This window comes from Schistocerca nitens, chromosome 4 (genome assembly GCF_023898315.1).
Source record: "Schistocerca nitens isolate TAMUIC-IGC-003100 chromosome 4, iqSchNite1.1, whole genome shotgun sequence".
Classification (NCBI taxonomy): Eukaryota; Metazoa; Arthropoda; class Insecta; order Orthoptera; family Acrididae; genus Schistocerca; species Schistocerca nitens.
In genome coordinates, this window is record NC_064617.1 from 972026901 (window position 1) to 972047085 (window position 20185).

A 20185-nucleotide genomic window follows, 5' to 3' on the forward strand; every position below is an offset into this window, starting at 1 on the left:
CAGAAACGCTTTTCTTGCCATTGCCAGTCTACATTTTATATCCTCTCTACTTCGACCATCATCAGTTATGTTGCTCACCAAATAGCAGAACTCCTTTACTACTTTAAGTGTCTCATTTCCTAATCTAATTCCCTCAGCATCACCCGACTTCATTCGACTACATTCCATTATCCTCGTTTTGCTTTTGTTGATGTTCATCTTATATCCACCTTTCAAGACACCATCCATTCCATTCAACTGCTCTTCCAAGTCCTTTGCTGTCTCTGACAGAATTATAATGTCATCGGCGAAACTCAAAGTTTTTATTTCTTCTCCATGGATTTTAATATCTACTTTGAATGTTTTTTTGTTTTTTTTGTTTTTGTTTTTGTTTCCTTCACTGCTTGTTCAATATACGATTGAATAACATCGGGGAGAGACTACAACCCTGCCTCACTCCCTTCCCAACCACTGCTTCCGTTTCATGTCCCTCGACTCTTATAACTGCCATCTGGTTTCTGCACAAATTGTAAGTAGCCTTTCGCTCCCTGTATTTTACCCCTGCCACCTTCAGAATTTGAAAGAGAGTGTTCCAATCAACATTGTCAAAAGCTCTCTCTAAGTCTACAGATGCTAGAAACGTAGGTTTGCCTTTCCTTAATCTTTCTTCTGAGATAAGTCGTAGGGTCAGTATTGCCTCAAGTGTTCCAATATTTCTACGGAATCCAAACTGATCTTCCCCGAGGTCGGCTTCTACCAGTTTTTCCATTCGTCTGTAAAGAATTCGCGTTAGCATTTTGCAGCCGTGACTTACTAAAATGATAGTTCGGTAATTTTCACATCTGTCAACACCTGCTTCCTTTGGAATTGGAATTATTATATTCTTTTAAGATAGCAATCAGAAAATGAAAAGTTGTTAGTAGATTTAAGACTAGTGAATTAGTTTGTATTTAAGCTAGAAACTAAGACACAATGTAACAAGAATAAATAGAATTAAAATATCCATTTTGGCTCTCAGTGGCCCGTCGCAAGCTGTATGAATATCAGTTTGTGACTGATTTGCATAAGTCCTTCGCAGTTTCGTGGCGCATTTTTTTTTTTTTTTTTTCATTTTGAGTGTGTCAGTTGAAAAGCACCGAGTAAAATGGCAGCTGTACTGAGATCAATGTACACGATATCAAGGCCAATCGCTTTTTTTTTATTTTTTCTGTGTCCCTAAGAACAGGTATTCACAGAAGTGGCCTCGTAGGGCAATAGTTGGAGCGAAGATGTGTCTTCCTTGGTGAACCGGTCTGCCAGTTCCCATAGCGCGCTGCGAGACCTTGACGTTCGACAACCGCCGCCTTACCCGTATTCCTGAGGTGGGGCGCTAACGTGATCGGGCAGCCCGCGGGCACGCGTGTGGAAGTCGGCGCACGCGGCGACAATGCGCCGGCGGATTGCGCCAATCGGGAGGCGGCCATTGTGCTGCTCCTTAATGAGGAAGCCGTCGCCCGCTTTTGTACAGCCCCGTCTGTCGGACGGCCGCGCCTCCTTTTCATTCCGAGATCGTCCCGCCGCCTACCCGCCATTATCTTGGCGCACCACCTGCGTTCTTGGCAGACGCAAATGAAGACCTGAGAGACATTGTGAGCCAGGCGCCAATCAGTCGCGAAGCGTCGAGCGCGCCAGATCGTTCCGGCAGCAGCTATAATTGCGTGTGTCTGGCTGTGGAAATGTGTCATGCAGCGAATAATCTTCCCGATATAGCTCATTACTTCCTTATTGGACAACGACCCTTTCGAGGTGCCACAGTGTCTTGAACATCAGGTTACCTCACGTAGGCTACCTGATCAAAAGTGTCGGGCACCCCGATGTAATGCGGAATTGTCACGAGAGGTGGACGTGCTGTGACGTTTTAAATAAATTACTATTGAATAAAGAATTCAGCTTGTAAGAGGTCCGAGCAGATGTAATTTCGATGTATTGCTCATGCGCTGCCTGCGATATGCAAGGTATAAGAGAATCTCTGACCAGAGAGCAGTGTTGACTGCAGTAGGAACTGTGTAGCTGTAGCAGTAAGTTGTTGCTAGTCTGGAGTTTGCTCTGGTCTGGTCTGGTGTATCGTGTTGGCTGGCCCGGTCGCGGTGCAGCGATGCCGGAGCCTGAGCATTATTGTATAAGGTAAAAAGCAGCCTCGCGCATATGTAGTAATGTTATCTCAGGTCGCATGTAAATGTTTTAAAACTCTCGTAATAATAATCTTCCTCATAAAAAGTAACTTTTAACAACGATTCATTTCAATTTAAAGAATTTACTAATTTCTCCCATCCATGATCATCCCGATTATTGCAATAGAAAAATCAGTTGCTTCCTTCCATAAATTACAGATAGGTCGGCCAGCATTGCACAGAGCTGTGCCGGAAAAATTTATTGTTAGAGCAGATATATCCGGCGACTTCATTGGGGTAAGAATTTTTCCTTTTTTTATTCAGAATGATCTTTTAGGGCCATGACGCAGCACTGCTGACGTCCAAAATTTACCAGGTTAAATTCACAGTGAATTATTGAAAAGTCATAACTGAGCGACAATTTAATTGAGAGGTTAGTTACATTGTATTGTTACCAGGTTACTGAATTTATTTTTTTTATTGGGACGTTACACTGAATGTGAACGACATAATTATAATTTTTACTGTTGAGAGGTTTAGGATTTTTTTTTGTTTTGAGGTTACGCTAAATGTGAATGAATTTTGAGCTTAGATTAAATCAGAAAGAATTTTGTGTGGAGGTTAATGTGAAAAGAATTTTGTAGGGAGGTTACACTGTGAAAGAATTTTGTTTTGAGGTTACACTAAATTAGAATCATACTCATGTTATTTAAATATAATTTTGTGGGCAGGTTACTCTGAATGACGATATTTATTTACATTAGTGATTTTAAATTATTGTGGGGAGGTTACAAGCTTTCCAGTTTTCAGTAGCCTTTTCTCCTGCAACTATTTTCCTTAAAAAAAAAGAGATTCGGCAAACTCGAACCACTGGATTTTAGCCTTGTAGACGTGGGCTATTCCGCATCCAGATCTTTTGCTTGCCTGTATTTTTCTTAATTCATTTGTGTATGTACACCTACGAGGGCAGTTCAGTAAGTAATGCAACACATTTTTTTTTTCTGAAACAGGGGTTGTTTTATTCAGCATTGAAATACACCAGGTTATTCCCCAATCTTTTAGCTACACAACACTATTTCTCAACGTAATCTCCATTCAATGCTACGGCCTTACGCCACCTTGAAATGAGGGCCTGTATGCCTGCACGGTACCATTCCACTGGTCGATGTCGGAGCCAACGTCGTACTGCATCAATAACTTCTTCATCATCCGCGTAGTGCCTCCCACGGATTGCGTCCTTCATTGGGCCAAACATATGGAAATCCGACGGTGCGAGATCGGGGCTGTAGGGTGCATGAGGAAGAACAGTCCACTGAAGTTTTGTGAGCTCCTCTCGGGTGCGAAGACTTGTGTGAGGTCTTGCGTTGTCATGAAGAAGGAGAAGTTCGTTCAGATTTTTGTGCCTACGAACACGCTGAAGTCGTTTCTTCAATTTCTGAAGAGTAGCACAATACACTTCAGAGTTGATCGTTTGACCATGGGGAAGGACATCCAACAGAATAACCCCTTCAGCGTCCCAGAAGACTGTAACCGTGACTTTACCGGCTGAGGGTATGGCTTTAAACTTTTTCTCGGTAGGGGAGTGGGTGTGGCGCCACTCCATTGATTGCCGTTTTGTTTCAGGTTCGAAGTGATGAACCCATGTTTCATCGCCTGTAACAATCTTTGACAAGAAATTGTCACCCTCAGCCACATGACGAGCAAGCAATTCCGCACAGATGGTTCTCCTTTGAATATCCCAACTGGTGAACAATTGTGACAGCACTACCAACAGAGATGTCAAGTTGAGCACTGAGTTGTTTGATGGTGATCCGTCGATCATCTCGAACGAGTGTGTTCGCACGCTCCGCCATTCCAGGAGTCACAGCTGTGCACGGCCGGCCCGCACGCGGGAGATCAGACAGTCTTGCTTGACCTTGCGGCGATGATGACACACGCTTTGCCCAACGACTCACCGTGCTTTTGGCCACTGCCAGATCACCGTAGACATTCTGCAAGCGCCTATGAATATTTGAGATGCCCTGGTTTTCCGCCAAAAGAAACTCGATCACTGCCCGTTGTTTGCAACGCACATCCGTTACAGACGCCATTTTAACAGCTCCGTACAGCGCTGCCACCTGTCGGAAGTCAGTGAAACTATACGAGACGAAGCGGGAATGTTTGAAAATATTCCACAAGAAATTTCCGGTTTTTTCAACCGAAATTGGCCGAGAAAAAAAATGTGTTGCATTACTTATTGAACTGCCCTCGTATAATTTTAATTGAATCGACTTTGCTCTACAGCTCAGATACTGTCTACGAATCCATGTTCAGATCGACTATGACAGTCTCAAGCGCAATAACAAGTCACTGCTTGTTTCTGCAGACAACGTCACTAAAATCTTACAAATACCTATGGAAATGGAAATGAGCGTTTGGCGTCACTGCGAGGCAGGTCCGGCCGCCTTGGTGGAGGTCTTATTACATTCGACGCCACATTGGGCGATGTGCGCGCCGGATGGGGATGAAACGATGATGAAGACAGCACAACACCCAGTCCCTGAGCGCAGAAAATCCCCGACCCAGCCGGGAATCGAACCCGGGCCCGTAGGACAGCAATCCGTCACGCTGACCACTTTTTTCTTCTTTTTCATTTTTTTACGGGCAAGTGCTCTACCAACTTTTTTTCTCCCCACACAACGCATTAATATATACAGTAATTGTTCTATTTTTTTTTTAATTTTTAGAATGGTCAGGGCGTGGTACACGCCGCACTAGCAATGCGGTCTCTGCACGACACTGCCAGTGCGTTGAGGCCCAAACCCCTCCCACCCTTTTTTCAAGTCCCCTGTTGGGTCATAGCACTAAGTGTACAGAAATCTTAACACAAAACTCCCATTCTCCGATGTAAGAAAGACAAAGAAACCTCTTCTCTGAGTAGAAACTCAACACTGATAAAAACTTAACAATACTTCTTGAATCACACAAATACTTTGGAAGTCGAACACGAGTAATTCTGAACAAGATGTTTTGAAAAAACTCTTCGTGTTACATAGAAGTTCCGGAAGCAAGGTAATAGTAAATAATACACTCCTGGAAATGGAAAAAAGAACACATTGACACCGGTGTGTCAGACCCACCATACTTGCTCCGGACACTGCGAGAGGGCTGTACAAGCAATTATCACACGCACGGCACAGCGGACACACCAGGAACCGCGGTGTTGGCCGTCGAATGGCGCTAGCTGCGCAGCATTTGTGCACCGCCGCCGTCAGTGTCAGCCAGTTTGCCGTGGCATACGGAGCTCCATCGCAGTCTTTAACACTGGTAGCATGCCGCGACAGCGTGGACGTGAACCGTATGTGCAGTTGACGGACTTTGAGCGAGGGCGTATAGTGGGCATGCGGGAGGCCGGGTGGACGTACCGCCGAATTGCTCAACACGTGGGGCGTGAGGTCTCCACAGTACATCGATGTTGTCGCCAGTGGTCGGCGGAAGGTGCACGTGCCCGTCGACCTGGGACCGGACCGCAGCGACGCACGGATGCACGCCAAGACCGTAGGATCCTACGCAGTGCCGTAGCGGACCGCACCGCCACTTCCCAGCAAATTAGGGACACTGTTGCTCCTGGGGTATCGGCGAGGACCATTCGCAACCGTCTCCATGAAGCTGGGCTACGGTCCCGCACACCGTTAGGCCGTCTTCCGCTCACGCCCCAACATCGTGCAGCCCGCCTCCAGTGGTGTCGCGACAGGCGTGAATGGAGGGACGAATGGAGACGTGTCGTCTTCAGCGATGAGAGTCGCTTCTGCCTTGGTGCCAATGATGGTCGTATGCGTGTTTGGCGCCGTGCAGGTGAGCGCCACAATCAGGACTGCATACGACCGAGGCACACAGGGCCAACAACCGGCATCATGGTGTGGGGAGCGATCTCCTACACTGGCCGTACACCACTGGTGATCGTCGAGGGGACACTGAATAGTGCACGGTACACCCAAACCGTCATCGAACCCATCGTTCTACCATTCCTAGACCGGCAAGGGAACTTGCTGTTCCAACAGGACAATGCACGTCCGCATGTATCCCGTGCCACCCAACGTGCTCTAGAAGGTGTAAGTCAACTACCCTGGCCAGCAAGATCTCCGGATCTGTCCCCCATTGAGCATGTTTGGGACTGGATGAAGCGTCGTCTCACGCGGTCTGCACGTCCAGCACGAACGCTGGTCCAACTGAGGCGCCAGGTGGAAATGGCATGGCAAGCCGTTCCACAGGACTACATCCAGCATCTCTACGATCGTCTCCATGGGAGAATAGCAGCCTGCATTGCTGCGAAAGGTGGATATACGCTGTACTAGTGCCGACATTGTGCATGCTCTGTTGCCTGTGTCTATGTGCCTGTGGTTCTGTCAGTGTGATCATGTGATGTATCTGACCCCAGGAATGTGTCAGTAAAGTTTCCCCTTCCTGGGACAATGAATTCACGGTGTTCTTATTTCAATTTCCAGGAGTGTAATAAGAACACAAGTTACTTTTAATTTTCTTCTGTTCGTTCTCATTCAAGGTGTTGTAGTCGTTCCACATATTTAACCGACACCCATTCTTTCAAAAATGATCTTCAGCATGTTGCCGTAGTGCTTCTTGTGGTTGCGATACGTGCTGATTTTTGCATATTCACACTTCATGTAAACGCGGAATTCTATCTCGTTGTCCGACCCAAGTTTGCCGATGACATAACTAACGTATTTTCCCAATAACCAGGTAATGGCGTTGGTTTTTAATTTCGGAAAGTATGTCATGTCTGGTCTCAGGAGGAGCGATGGCGTTATATATTCCGTCGAGGATCTGGTGAGAAAGGCGATTTGTTGCCTGATCCTATTCCAGTTATTCACATTGCCGCCACAGGTGAATCTGTGGATGAGTGTATCCACCAGATTGCATTTTCCACAAAGGTGTGTCTGGTTTAAACCGATCCCATACAGTCTCTCGTTGGTGCTGATGACGTTGTTAACTGTTTTGTACCATGCGGAAATAGCGTCTGTAGATAGGCCGGCATAGATGATGTCCCGCCATACAGCTTTCCAGTCACAAGTAGGGAATTTCGTTTCAATTTTGTTTCTGCCCTCATTTAACTGCCTTTCAAGTATGATGTCGCGCGCTGAGATACATGTCTTGCTTCATTCAGCTATCGGGGCGGACACAAATACCTATGCATAGCATTGATACCCAAAAAGCGAACAATTGCCTCCGTTCCCCACTTAATTTTTCACTTTGTCTATTCTCTACCGACTCGCCTAACCTCAGTACTCATGCAACTAGTGTCGCCAAAGTTGGAACAAGCCGAAAATGTTTAGTTTCGCTCATGCGCAGTGGCTGGTAGTGTAGTTGCGTGCAACACAGTGTTGTCGCATAAACTACGCTTTACATCACAGACTGTACAAAGCAGTATTGTAGTATGCGATACACTATCTGTTTCTTTCCGAGATGTAAACGTCCGGAAGGCGCCTTGCTCGAGCAAATTTACGCCAAACGGCCAGTGACGGTGGCACGGTTGGGAAGAGATCAAGGAACCTTGTAATGTTCATGCATTAATTTGTTCTGAAGGCGGTGCTGATATTCAAGACAATAAAAGCGGGTTAAAAGCTGTGAACTATCTGGGGAAGTTAACCTTGCATTACTGAGCAACTGTTTTCACCAGGTATCCAGTCTAGCTTACCAATGAACACTTATTTTAACATTGATCATTGTTACATCAAAATTTCAGCATATTACACTTGATTCATATCTAAACTGGTGCCTTATTTAGGATTGTGATAATGTGAGTTTGTAATCTTACGGAACACATCAAATATGGAGCCAAGATTGGGAGACTGCATACAACACTGCATTCATAAAATATCACACGAAGAACGTTGAAAAATATGCAAGAGGAAATTAACCACAACCAACCGATTCAATTTTCACCCAAAGAAGTTACGTTCGTAGCACAATCCTGTCCGTCATGTAATTACCACACACTGGTATACTAAGTTCATACTAACTCTCTGTGAAATCTTCCCGAAAAGAATAGCTGAGGGCTACTTTGATGATTACACCACATGCTTCACGTGGTCAACTTGGTTTACATAAAGAGTGTAACTCCACAGTAATTTTGATAGTTAAAATAAATTACATCGAAACGCAATTTACAAACGAAAAAACCTCGAACTGGTTACTATCGTCTTACTATTAACCTGATGGGTCAAACAATTGTATAAGCACGTGGTACTGGTCTCACAAAGTACACCCCACATGGGTTGAACATAAAGAAAAGCTGCTATATTGAAAAATATTGTCAAGACGAGACGTTATAATCTCACGCACTTTCGCATTGAAGATTGATGATGCTAGTTAGAGTTACGGATCATCCACACGTGGTTCCACTTTACTCACAAAGTAGTGACAAAGCAACTGCTGGAAGATATTCTGAACTTCACACTGCGTTGCAATTTAAGATAACATTAGAGATTTTAGAGCTAAACCTGAAATAAAGGTGATTAAATTTTCAGTTAGGCTGAACTTAAGAAATCCATTGTCCTAAGGACTTAGCAGACACGCGCTTAGCCGGAGATCTTACCACTTCAGACGCTCGCCGCGGACAGACTGGCCTAGGCCCCTACCGAGGGTGCTTCACAGATACAAAACGGAAGTGACCAGAGAGGCATCTTCCTATACCGACATGACAAGGGACGGACAGGACCATACTAAGAATAGAAACCTCTCTGCTTTTAGAAAGCGTAGCTACCTGTTCCGACGTTGGTCCTACTGTTCTCTAGCAGACAGGCTTGTCTGCTACCCTCAAGCATGCAACTAGAAATACATTTGTTCATTCATCCTCTCACACAGAAGGGAAGGGGGATGACAGTATCTTATCATATACAGTATATAAAAGAAAGCGGATGTAGGTTCCGTATGAGACTGTGTGACATGAATTACATACAAACTGTGTTTCAAAGTGTAGTAGTGGGACAGATCGTTCTTGTTTATAAGTACGAGGGCAGTTCAATAAGTAATGCAACACATTTTTTTTCTCGGCCAATTTTGATTGAAAAAACCGGAAATTTCTTGTGGAATATTTTCAAACATTCCCGCTTCGTCTCGTATAGTTTCATTGACTTCCGACAGGTGGCAGCGCTGTACGGAGCTGTTAAAATGGCGTCTGTAACGGATGTGCGTTGCAAACAACGGCCAGTGATCGAGTTTCTTTTGGCGGAAAACCAGGGCATCTCAGATATTCATAGGCGCTTGCAGAATGACTACGGTGATCTGGCAGTGGACAAAAGCACGGTGAGTCGTTGGCCAAAGCGTGTGTCATCATCGCCGCAAGGTCAAGCAAGACTGTCTGATCTCCCGCGTGCGGGCCGGCCGTGCACAGCTGTGACTCCTGCAATGGCGGAGCATGCGAACACACTCGTTCGAGATGATCGACGGATCACCATCAAACAACTCAGTGCTCAACTTGACATCTCTGTTGGTAGTGCTGTCACAATTGTTCACCAGTTGGGATATTCAAAGGTTTGTTCCCGCTGGGTTCCTCGTTGTCTAACCGAACACCATAAAGAGCAAAGGAGAACCATCTGTGCGGAATTGCTTGCTCGTCATGTGGCTGAGGGTGACAATTTCTTGTCAAAGATTGTTACAGGCGATGAAACATGGGTTCATCACTTCGAACCTGAAACAAAACGGCAATCAATGGAGTGGCGCCACACCCACTCCCCTACCGAGAAAAAGTTTAAAGCCATACCCTCAGCCGGTAAAGTCACGGTTACAGTCTTCTGGGACGCTGAAGGGGTTATTCTGTTCGATGTCCTTCCCCATGGTCAAACGATCAACTCTGAAGTGTATTGTGCTACTCTTCAGAAATTGAAGAAACGACTTCAGCGTGTTCGTAGGCACAAAAATCTGAACGAACTTCTCCTTTTTCATGACAACGCAAGACCTCACACAAGTCTTCGCACCCGAGAGGAGCTCACAAAACTTCAGTGGACTGTTCTTCCTCATGCACCCTACAGCCCCGATCTCGCACCGTCGGATTTCCATATGTTTGGCCCAATGAAGGACGCAATCCGTGGGAGGCACTACGCGGATGATGAAGTTATCGATGCAGTACGACGTTGGCTCCGACATCGACCAGTGGAATGGTACCGTGCAGGCATACAGGCCCTCATCTCAAGTTGGCGTAAGGCCGTAGCATTGAATGGAGATTACGTTGAAAAATAGTGTTGTGTAGCTAAAAGATTGGGGAATAACCTGGTGTATTTCAATGCTGAATAAAACAACCCCTGTTTCAGAAAAAAAATGTGTTGCATTACTTATTGAACTGCCCTCGTAAAAGTAACACGTTCCACTACTCAGTCTCCTCCCAGATAGAGTCAGAAGCACCAAGTAAATTTAGAAGTGGAATTTATGCCGTAAATGACAACAGATTTAAGAAATTGACATGAAAGGAATCCAACAGAGACCTTTCAACCTGCGCGGTGCCGATCCTGGCAGTGGGAGGGATGGAGTGGCTCAGACAGCGGCACTTGCCGACTCTACCCCGCGCGCCCCTGGATCTCGTGTTACGCTCTCCAGCCCACTCCAGCCCACTTCCGGGCCGCGCCCTGCGCTGCCCGCACAATCGTCGCTGCCGGCCCTCGACGTCTCCGCCAGTCCTCGCCGCTTCCTGCGCGATACCATCAGCCCTCTCCCCCCCCCCCTGTGTCCTGTTCTGCTCTGGCGCGCCATTACGGCCAGATGCCGCGAGATACGCCGTCCGCCTTTGTTCCCGCCACTGCACACTGCGTATCGCCACAGTCGCCGCGGGGCGAGTTAAGGGGCCCTCTCACGGGACGTGAAAACGTTCGTGGACGAGGAGCTGGTGACGTCACAGCGCGGAATTCCACGATCCACTACTGCGTGAAGCGTAGAAGGAAGAATCTGCCAAGTCAGGTTTTTGCTTCAGAGAGAGGAAGTGGCCAATAAGATTGTAAGTAGGCTGTTTAGGTTTTTATGTTGGTAACGCCACGTAGCGCTCTGTATGAAAATCACTGACTGTGCTGTGTGTAATCTGTGGCTGGTTGGCATTGTTGGAATATTTGCTATTGTAGTGTTGGGCAGTTGGATGTGAACAGCGCGTAGCGTTGCACATAGAGATGGGCAAACTGAAACACGTAACTGTTTCGAAACAAATTAAACAGTACAATGTAATGTTTCGATACGATGTTTCGAAACAGAGAAACAGTTTGTGTTTTGTAATCTAATAAACATACACATTTTATCATCTTGAATGGCTACTGTATAAGTATGTCCATATAAACACGAATGAGGTGCGAGAGCGCTAATCATATAGCAGAAAGTATGAAACTATCACTTAAGTGTCTTGGCAGTTTCGTATTTCCTGCAGCAAATGCGCTGCTTTCGTGTCGTGTGACTTTCATACTTTTCAATTGGCTGAGGACAGCCATAGCTGAAGACAGAAGAACCACCACGAACAGAACTGGAGGTGGGAGCAAACTGCAGAAACAACGGACATGCTACTGGGATTCCCACATTCCGTTAGTATGGGTAATATACCCATCCTGCTAATTTCCAAGCACACAAAGGGAATCATTGTGGATAATAGGCACAGTGACTATAGTCTCACAAATAACACCAAATAATTCGAATAAATAACAAAATATAACAGAAAAAATTTTGTCTTTCAAGGTGTTTCGAACCGTTACTATAAAGTCACCATGCTTCCCAGCCCTTCCCGTTCACCATTACACTATCAGTGATATGTCAAACAGATTGCTTGCAATTATACCTACATCAAATTTATGTATATGTCTAATAACTGTCACTCTACGCCTTTTTTTATTCAAAATTTTGTAGGCCTACTTGCGTTTCTTAATACGTTTACTGTACACGAAAAGAGAAGCGTAGGCTATGTTATAAAAAAAGTGTAATTTAATCGAATGATTTTCACATATTTATTATTTTGAATGGGAATAGTATGCGTTGTTTTATTGTTTGGCTAGTGTTTATAAAGCAGATGTTACGCCATTTCGTAATAGGACAGTCAGCTAGAAACGAAGCTTTATTTTCGGATATCTTAAGCTTCATTCTATTGCTTGTGAAAAAGATTTCGACACTCTTCGAAGTGTTTCATGAAGTGTTATGTTGTGTTTCAGTATCTGTGCCGAGCCCGAATCTCGTACGACACAGATACAATTAGTCCGATACAATTAGTTTTCGATACAATTAGTCCGTTCCAAGCGCAGGTGAACTGAAACAGCCTTATATTGAAACAATGATACAGTTTCTGTGTCTGGTTTTAGATCGAATCTGGTGCGGTTATCCAAGGCAGGGGCGGAATGAAACACCACTGTTTCGAAACAGTGAACCATAGCCGTTCCGAAACACTGAAACAGTTCCACGCATTGATACACTGTATCGAAACATAGAAACAGTGGCCAAGTCTAGTTGCGCAGTTGGAGGTGAGCCGCCAGCAGTGGTGGGTGTGGGCAGAGAGATGGCAGAGGTTTGAGAGCGGACGATCTGGACTTGTGTCCATCATAAAGAGTAAATTTGTAAGACTGGATGTCATGAATTGATATAATGACTTTTGAACACTATTAAGGTAAATACATTGTTTGTTCTCTATCAAAATCTTTCATTTGCTAACTATGCCTATCAGTAGTTAGTGCCTTCAGTAGTTAGAATCTTTTATTTAGCTGGCAGTATTGGCGCTCGCTGTATTGCAGTAGTTCGAGTAACGAAGATTTTTGTGAAGTCAGTGATTCATGAAAGGTATAGGTTATTGTTAGTCAGAGCCATTCTGTTGTAGGGATTATTGAAAGTCAGATAGCTTTGCTCTAAAAGAAATTATTGTGTGTCAGATAACTGTTGATCAGAATAAGTAAAGAGAGAAATGTCTGAGTACGTTCAGTTCTGCTCAGCTGTTTGAAAATCAAATAACGTAAGAGGTTTATCAGCACTGTCATTTACACATTTTTCTAAGGGGATGTTTCAGGATGTACCATCGGTCTTATGTCACAAGCACAACTTAGCAGGTGTACAAGTATGAAACCGGAATTTCCCTATAGATGGTACTAGCCGTCAGTGTAGGACCCGTGACACCACGTCTGCAGCGACATCTGATTTCTGGAACGGCTGACGACGAATGTCAACATACAGCAACCCAAGCTACATACAATGGTATCCTTTTCAAACCCGTACACACGTAGAGTTTTGTACCTACGAACTACGATTTGTGGACAGCATTGGTTTTCAGGTATCGTTTGAAGAAAACTGATGCAGAATCGCATCGAATGCTTGTCGAAGCTTTCGGCGAACATGCTGTTGGGAAAACACAGTGTTTCGAGTGGTTCAAACAAATTCAAAAGTCGTGATTTTGACGGGAGAAACGACGATCGCGGGAAATCACCGAAAACGTTCGAAAACAACGAATTGCATGTCTTATTGGATGAAGAGGATACTCAAACTCAGCAGGAACTAGCGGAACAATTGAATGTGACGATTGGTCCTTCGCCTCCGAACGCCCATATCGACGATGTTTTGTTGAATGGTTCGCACGCTGACACTTCTTGATGGCCCAGCATTGAAATCTGCAGCAGTTTGCGGAAGGGTTGTATTTCTGTTACGTTGAACGATTCTCTTCAGTCGCCGGTGATCCCGTTCTTGCTGGATCTTTTTCCGGCCGCAGCGATGTTGGAGATTTGATGTTTTACCGGATTTCTGATACTCACGATACACTCGTGAAATGGTCGTACGGGAAAATCTCCACTTCATCGCCGCCTCGGAGATGCTGTGTCCCATCGCTCGTGTGCCAACTATAACACACCGTTCAGTCTCAAATCTTCATAACCTGCATTGTAGCAGCAGTAACCGGTATAACTCCGCCAGATACTTGTTGTCTTACATAGGCGTTGCCGACCGCAGAGCCGTATTCTGCCTGTTTACGTATCTCTGTACTTGTATACTCATGCCTGTATCAGTTTCTTTGACGGTTCAGTGTATATTGCAATGAAAACCTTAAATGGGGCGTAAGTTCATCTGCGTTCACGAAGAACATCGATTCGTATGTCTTTCAGATCGTTCTGCAGCATATGTAGTTTACCCCTACGGCAATTCACTGTACAAGCCATGGACGAGTTCAGAGTCTTCTTCGCTATTTTCTCCGCTCCTCTTCGACACTAACTGAGTTAAAGGGAGTGCACTACTGGCCATTAAAATTGCTACACCACGAAGATGACGTGCTACAGACGCGAAATTTAACCGACAGGAAGAAGATGCTGTGATATGCAAATGATTAGCTTTCAGAGCATTCACACAAGGCTGGCGCCGGTGCCGACACCAACAACGTGCTGACATGAGAAAAGTTTCCAACTGATTTCTTAAACACAAACAGCAGTCGACCGGCGTTGCCTGGTGAAACGTTGTTGTGATGCCTCGTGTAAGGAGGAGAAATGCGTACCTTCACGTTTCCGACCTTGATAAAGGTCGGATTGTAGCCTATCGCGATTGCGGTTTATCGTATCGTGACATTGCTGCTCGCGTTGGTCGAGATCCAATGACTGTTAGCAGAATATGGAATCGGTGGGCTCGGGAGGGTAATACGGAACGCCGTGCTGGATCCCAACGGCCACGTATCACTAGCAGTCGAGATGACAGGCATCTTATCCGCACGGCTGTAACGGATCGTGCAGCCACGTCTCGATCTCTGAGTCAACAGATGGGGACGTTTGCAAGACAACAACCATCTGCATGAACAGTTCGACGACGTTTGCAGCAGCATGGACTACCAGCTCGGAGACCATGGCTGCGGTTACCGTTGACGCTGCATCACAGACAGGAGCATCTGCGATGGTGTACTCAACGACGAACCTGGGTGCACGAATGGCAAAACATCATTTTTTCGGACGAATCCAGTCCCGTTTACAGCATCGTGATCGTCGCATCCGTGTTTGGCGACATCGCGCTGACGCACATTGGAAGCGTGTATTCGTCATCGCCATACTGGCGTATCACCCAGCGTGATGATATGGGGTGCCATTGGTTACACGTCTCGGTCACCTCTTGTTCGCATTGGCGGCACTTTGAATAGTGGACGTTTCATTTCAGATGTGTTACGACCCTCCATTCGATCCCTGCGAAGCCCTACATTTCAGCATGATAATGCACGACCGCACGTTACAGGTCCTGTACGGGCCTTTCTGGATACAGAAAATGTTCGACTGCTGCCCTGTCCAGCACATTCTCCAGATGTCTCACCAATTGAAAACGTCTGGTCAATGGTGGCCGAGCAACTGGCTCGTCACAATACGCCAGTCACTACTCTCGATGAACTGTGGTATCGTGTTGAAGATGCATGGGCAGCTGTACCTGTACACGCCATCCAAGCTCTGTTTGACTCAATACCCAGGCGTATCAAGGCCGTTAATACGGCCAGGGGTGGTTGTTCTGGGTACTGTTTTCTCAGGATCTATGCACCCAAATTGCGTGATAATGTAATCATATGTCAGTTCTAGTATAATATATTTGTCCAATGACTACCCGTTTATCATCTGCATTTCTTCTTGGTGTAACAATTTTAATGGCCAGTGGTGTATTTTACACGTGTTCCATTTCGTAAACAAACTATGTGATCTACGCTCCAGATGCAGCCGACAACGGAAGCTGGAGAGCTGCGTGTTCGCAATTCACGATGAGCAGCACGTTGTTTTCTGTGAGATGTAGCAGGTCGTTGTAGAGCGCGTGCTGCCAGCACGGTTGATATTTCTAGCGTCTGGAGTACTTTTCAATAAGAAATGCGTCACTTCTGTACATCTATATGTACATCCATACTCCGCAAGCCACCTGACGGTGTGTGGCGGAGGGTACCCTGAGTACCTCTATCGGTTCTAAATGGTTCAAATGGCTCTGAGCACTATGGGACTTAACATCTGTGGTCATCAGTCCCCTAGAACTTAGAACTACTTAAACCTAACTAACCTAAGGACATTACACACATCCATGCCCGAGGCAGGATTCGAACCTGCGACCGTAGCAATCCCGCGGTTCCGGACTGAGCGCCTAGAACCGCTAGACCACCGAGGCCGGCTCTATCGGTTCTCCCTTCTATTCCAGTCTCGTATTGTTCGTGGAAAGAAGGATTGTCGGTATGCTTCTGTGTGGGCTCTAATCTCTCTGATTTTATCCTCATGGTCTCTTCGCGAGATATACGTAGGAGGGAGCAATATACTGCTTGACTCCTCGGTGAAGGTATGTTCTCGAAACTTCAGCAAAAGGCCGTACCGAGCTACTGAGCGTCTCTCCTGCACAGTCTTCCACTGGAGTTTATCTATCATCTCCGTAACGCTTTCGCGATTACTAAATGATCCTGTAACGAAGCGCGCTGCTCTCCGTTGGATCTTCTCTCTCTCTTCTATCAACCCTATCTGGTACGGATCCCACACTGCTGAGCAGTATTCAAGCAGTGGGCGAACGAGCGTACTGTAACCTACTTCCTTTGTTTTCGGATGGCATTTCCTTGGGATTCTTCCAATGAATCTCAGTCTGGCATCTGCTTTACCGACGATCAACTTTATATGACCATTCCATTTTAAATCACTCCTAATGCGTACTCCCAGATAATTTATGGAATTAACTGCTTCCAGTTGCTGACCTGCTATTTTGTGGCTAAATGATAAGGGATCTATCTTTCTATGTATTCGCAGCACATTACGCTTGTCTACATTGAGATTCAATTGCCATTCCCTGCTCCATGCGTCAATTCGCTGCAGATCCTCCTGCATTTCAGTACAATTTTCCATTGTTACAACCTCTCGATACACCACAGCATCATCTGCAAAAAGCCTCAGTGAATTTCCGATGCCATCCACCAGGTCATTTATGTATATTGTGAATAGCAACGGTCCTATGACTCCCCTGCGGCACACCTGAAATCACTCTTACTTCGGAAGACTTCTCTCCATTGAGAATGACATGCTGCGTTCTGTTATCTGGGAACTCTTGAATCCAATCACACAATTGGTCCGATAGTCCATATGCTCTAACTTTGTTCATTAAACGACTGTGGGGAACTGTATCGAACGCCTTGCGGAAGTCAAGAAACACGGCATCTACCTGTGAACCCGTGTCTATGGCCCTCTGAGTCTCGTGGACGAATAGCGCGAGCTGGGTTTCACACGACCGTCTTTTTCGAAACCCATGCTGATTCCTACAGAGTAGATTTCTAGTCTCCAGAAAAGTCATTATACTCGAACATAATACGTGTTCCAAAATACTACAACTGATCGACGTTAGAGATATAGGTCTATAGTTGTGCACATCTGTTCGACTTCCCTTCTTGAAAACGTGGATGACCTGTGCCCTTTTCCAATCCTTTGGAACGCTACGCTCTTCTAGAGACCTACGGTACACCGCTGCAAGAAGGGGGGCAAGTTCCTTCGCGTACTCTGTGTAAAATCGAACTGGTATCCCATCAGGCCCAGCGGCCTTTCCTCTTTTGAGCGATTTTAATTGTTTCTCTATCCCTCTGTCGTCTATTTCGATATCTACCATTTTGTCATCTGTGCGACAATCTAGAGAAGGAACTACAGTGCAGTCTTCCTCTGTAGTCGCCTTTAGTATCCTAGGCTAGGCGCCGCGAAACATGCTCGCCGCTTATACCGATACGCGCTCCCTACCTGGGGTCACTCCGACCTTTCTGTGTTTAGCCGAGCCCGCAAAGTGCGCTCTTTCTCTCTGGCGGGGGCAGAAGCGCCGTGACTCGTGTAGGGGGCGCTCCCTTCAGATGCAGGGCCGGATTTACGCGTAGGTCAGGTAGGTCCGGGCGTAGGAAAGGTTGCGCCCTGACACCTCGATCGTCGCTTGTATTTTCTGCATACTTCGTCAGACCCATGTTTAGTTCAATTGAAGGCCGATTATTAATGTCACTGGTCGCAGATGCTGTAGTGTTATGCTTCGGATCGATTCGTGTACTATTTTACGTTGATTTCTTTGCCATTTGTCGTCGTTTGACGTGTTTCGTACTATTCGTTTTTAAAAAAGTAGTTTATTTGACACCTCCGCCCCGACAGCTGAGTGGATGCCGGCACGGTAACTCAGCGTGTTCGGTCAGAGGGTTAGTAGCTGTCTGTAATAAAAAAAAAACTGAGTTAATACATCAACGACGAACTGAAACGGGTGTCTTGAGACGTCCGCCACGAGCAGCTACAACGAACGAAAACGAACAATATGCCAGTAAAAAAAAAAAAAAGTGGTCAGCGCGGCGGTCTGTCAAGCCAAGGGGCCCGAGTTCGATTCTCGGCTGGGTCGGAGAGTTTTTCCTCCGCTCAGGGACTGGGTGTTGTGTTATCATTTCATCATCATCAGTGGAAGGCAACGGGAAACGACCAGGGGAATCACTCCCCTATACGCTCATGCTGTGGACATCTCTGACGAGGCTTCCCCCACGACAAGACCTGCCGTAAGGCAGAACACAAAGTTTTAAGTTTTTTACCTGAAACGATGACAGAAAGCGAACGTAAGAATTCTTCCGATGCCAGTATGCGTCAAAATTAAGGAAATGCTGTTCATTTTAGATGTTAATATTCACCATTCTTTTACCACCTAACAAACACTGGGAAGAAATAATTAGAAACGAAATACTTTTTACTTATCTTTTCGTATATCTCTTACCAGCTCGTTGTCCGTGGTCGTCTTTCTCATGTGAAGATTGAAATATATTCTTCGCCTTTTTCCTCATATGCTAACGTCAGAATAGGGGAGCATGGAGCAGATCAATCGGGCTTTCCTCTTACGTCATCTATTGTTCTGCTGACCTCCAGTGGCATCACCAAAATCAGCTGCACTGCGCGTATGAGAGAGTCAGTGATTCTGCTGCAGAATACTTGTCCATAGACCCAGCACTTTGCTGGGATTCTCACCCGCAGGCGCAGCCGTCTCTCCGCCAATCACGGCCAGCATCTACCACTGTGGTGCCCATAAAGGTCGACGACTCGGCGCCACCCACTCACGTCTTGGACCCAGCAACCTAAATCCATATCCATGGATAAGCCACCCCTGGAAGGTCATCACACGGCTCCAGAAGACCACAGCGTCTGTATCTCTGGATGTAGGTTTTCAGCCGGTGTTCCTGGTCGTCGTCATTGTGGATACTGGGTTAGGATAGGAAGGAACAATCTACCGTAGTTACCCTTCCTCCTTCGTCATCTGTGTCCACACTCAGTCCTCCTCCCATCCCTCCCTCCCCCCCCCCCGCCCAAGTCATCTCATGCGTCTCCCCTGCATGATGACGGTGCTGCGGTTTGTGGGGGGGGGGGGGGGAGGGGGGAGGGAGAAGGACGGACGTGGCATCGTCCAAAGATTGAGGTGGTACACCAAAGTCGTCAGTGCGCAACAATACCACAGATATTAGTGATGTCCCTCTGCACGATGCCCCGAAAGAGACGCCCTCTTTCTCAGCGATAGCGATGGAAGTGTTACCGATGATGGTGCCACTAAAGCGGAGTTACTAAATACAGTTTTCCGTAATTCTTTCACGAAATAAGACGAAGTAAATATTCCAGAATTGGAAACCAGAATACCTGTTACCATGAGTGTCATAAAAGTAGATATCTTAGGTGTTGCGAAACAACTCAAATCACTCAAGAAAGGCAAGTGTTCCGGTCCAGATGGTATACCAATCTGGTTCCTTTCCGAGTATGCAGACACAATAGCGCCTTTCTTAGCAATCATATACAACCGCTCACTTGACGAAAGGTCTGTTCCTAAGGACTGGAAAGTAGCACAGATCACACAAATATTCAAGGAAGGAAATAGGAGTAACCCGTTGAATTACAGACCCATATCACTGACCTCAATTTGCAGTAGGAGTTTGGAGCATATATTGGACTCGAACATTATGAACCACCTTGAAGAAAATGACTTATTGAAGGCCAGAATGAGATTTTCACTCTGCAGCGGAGTGTGCGCTGATATGAAACTGCCTGGCAGATTAAAACTGTGTGCCAGGATTGCTATTGTTGCTCTTCTGTAGAACTACTTTACCA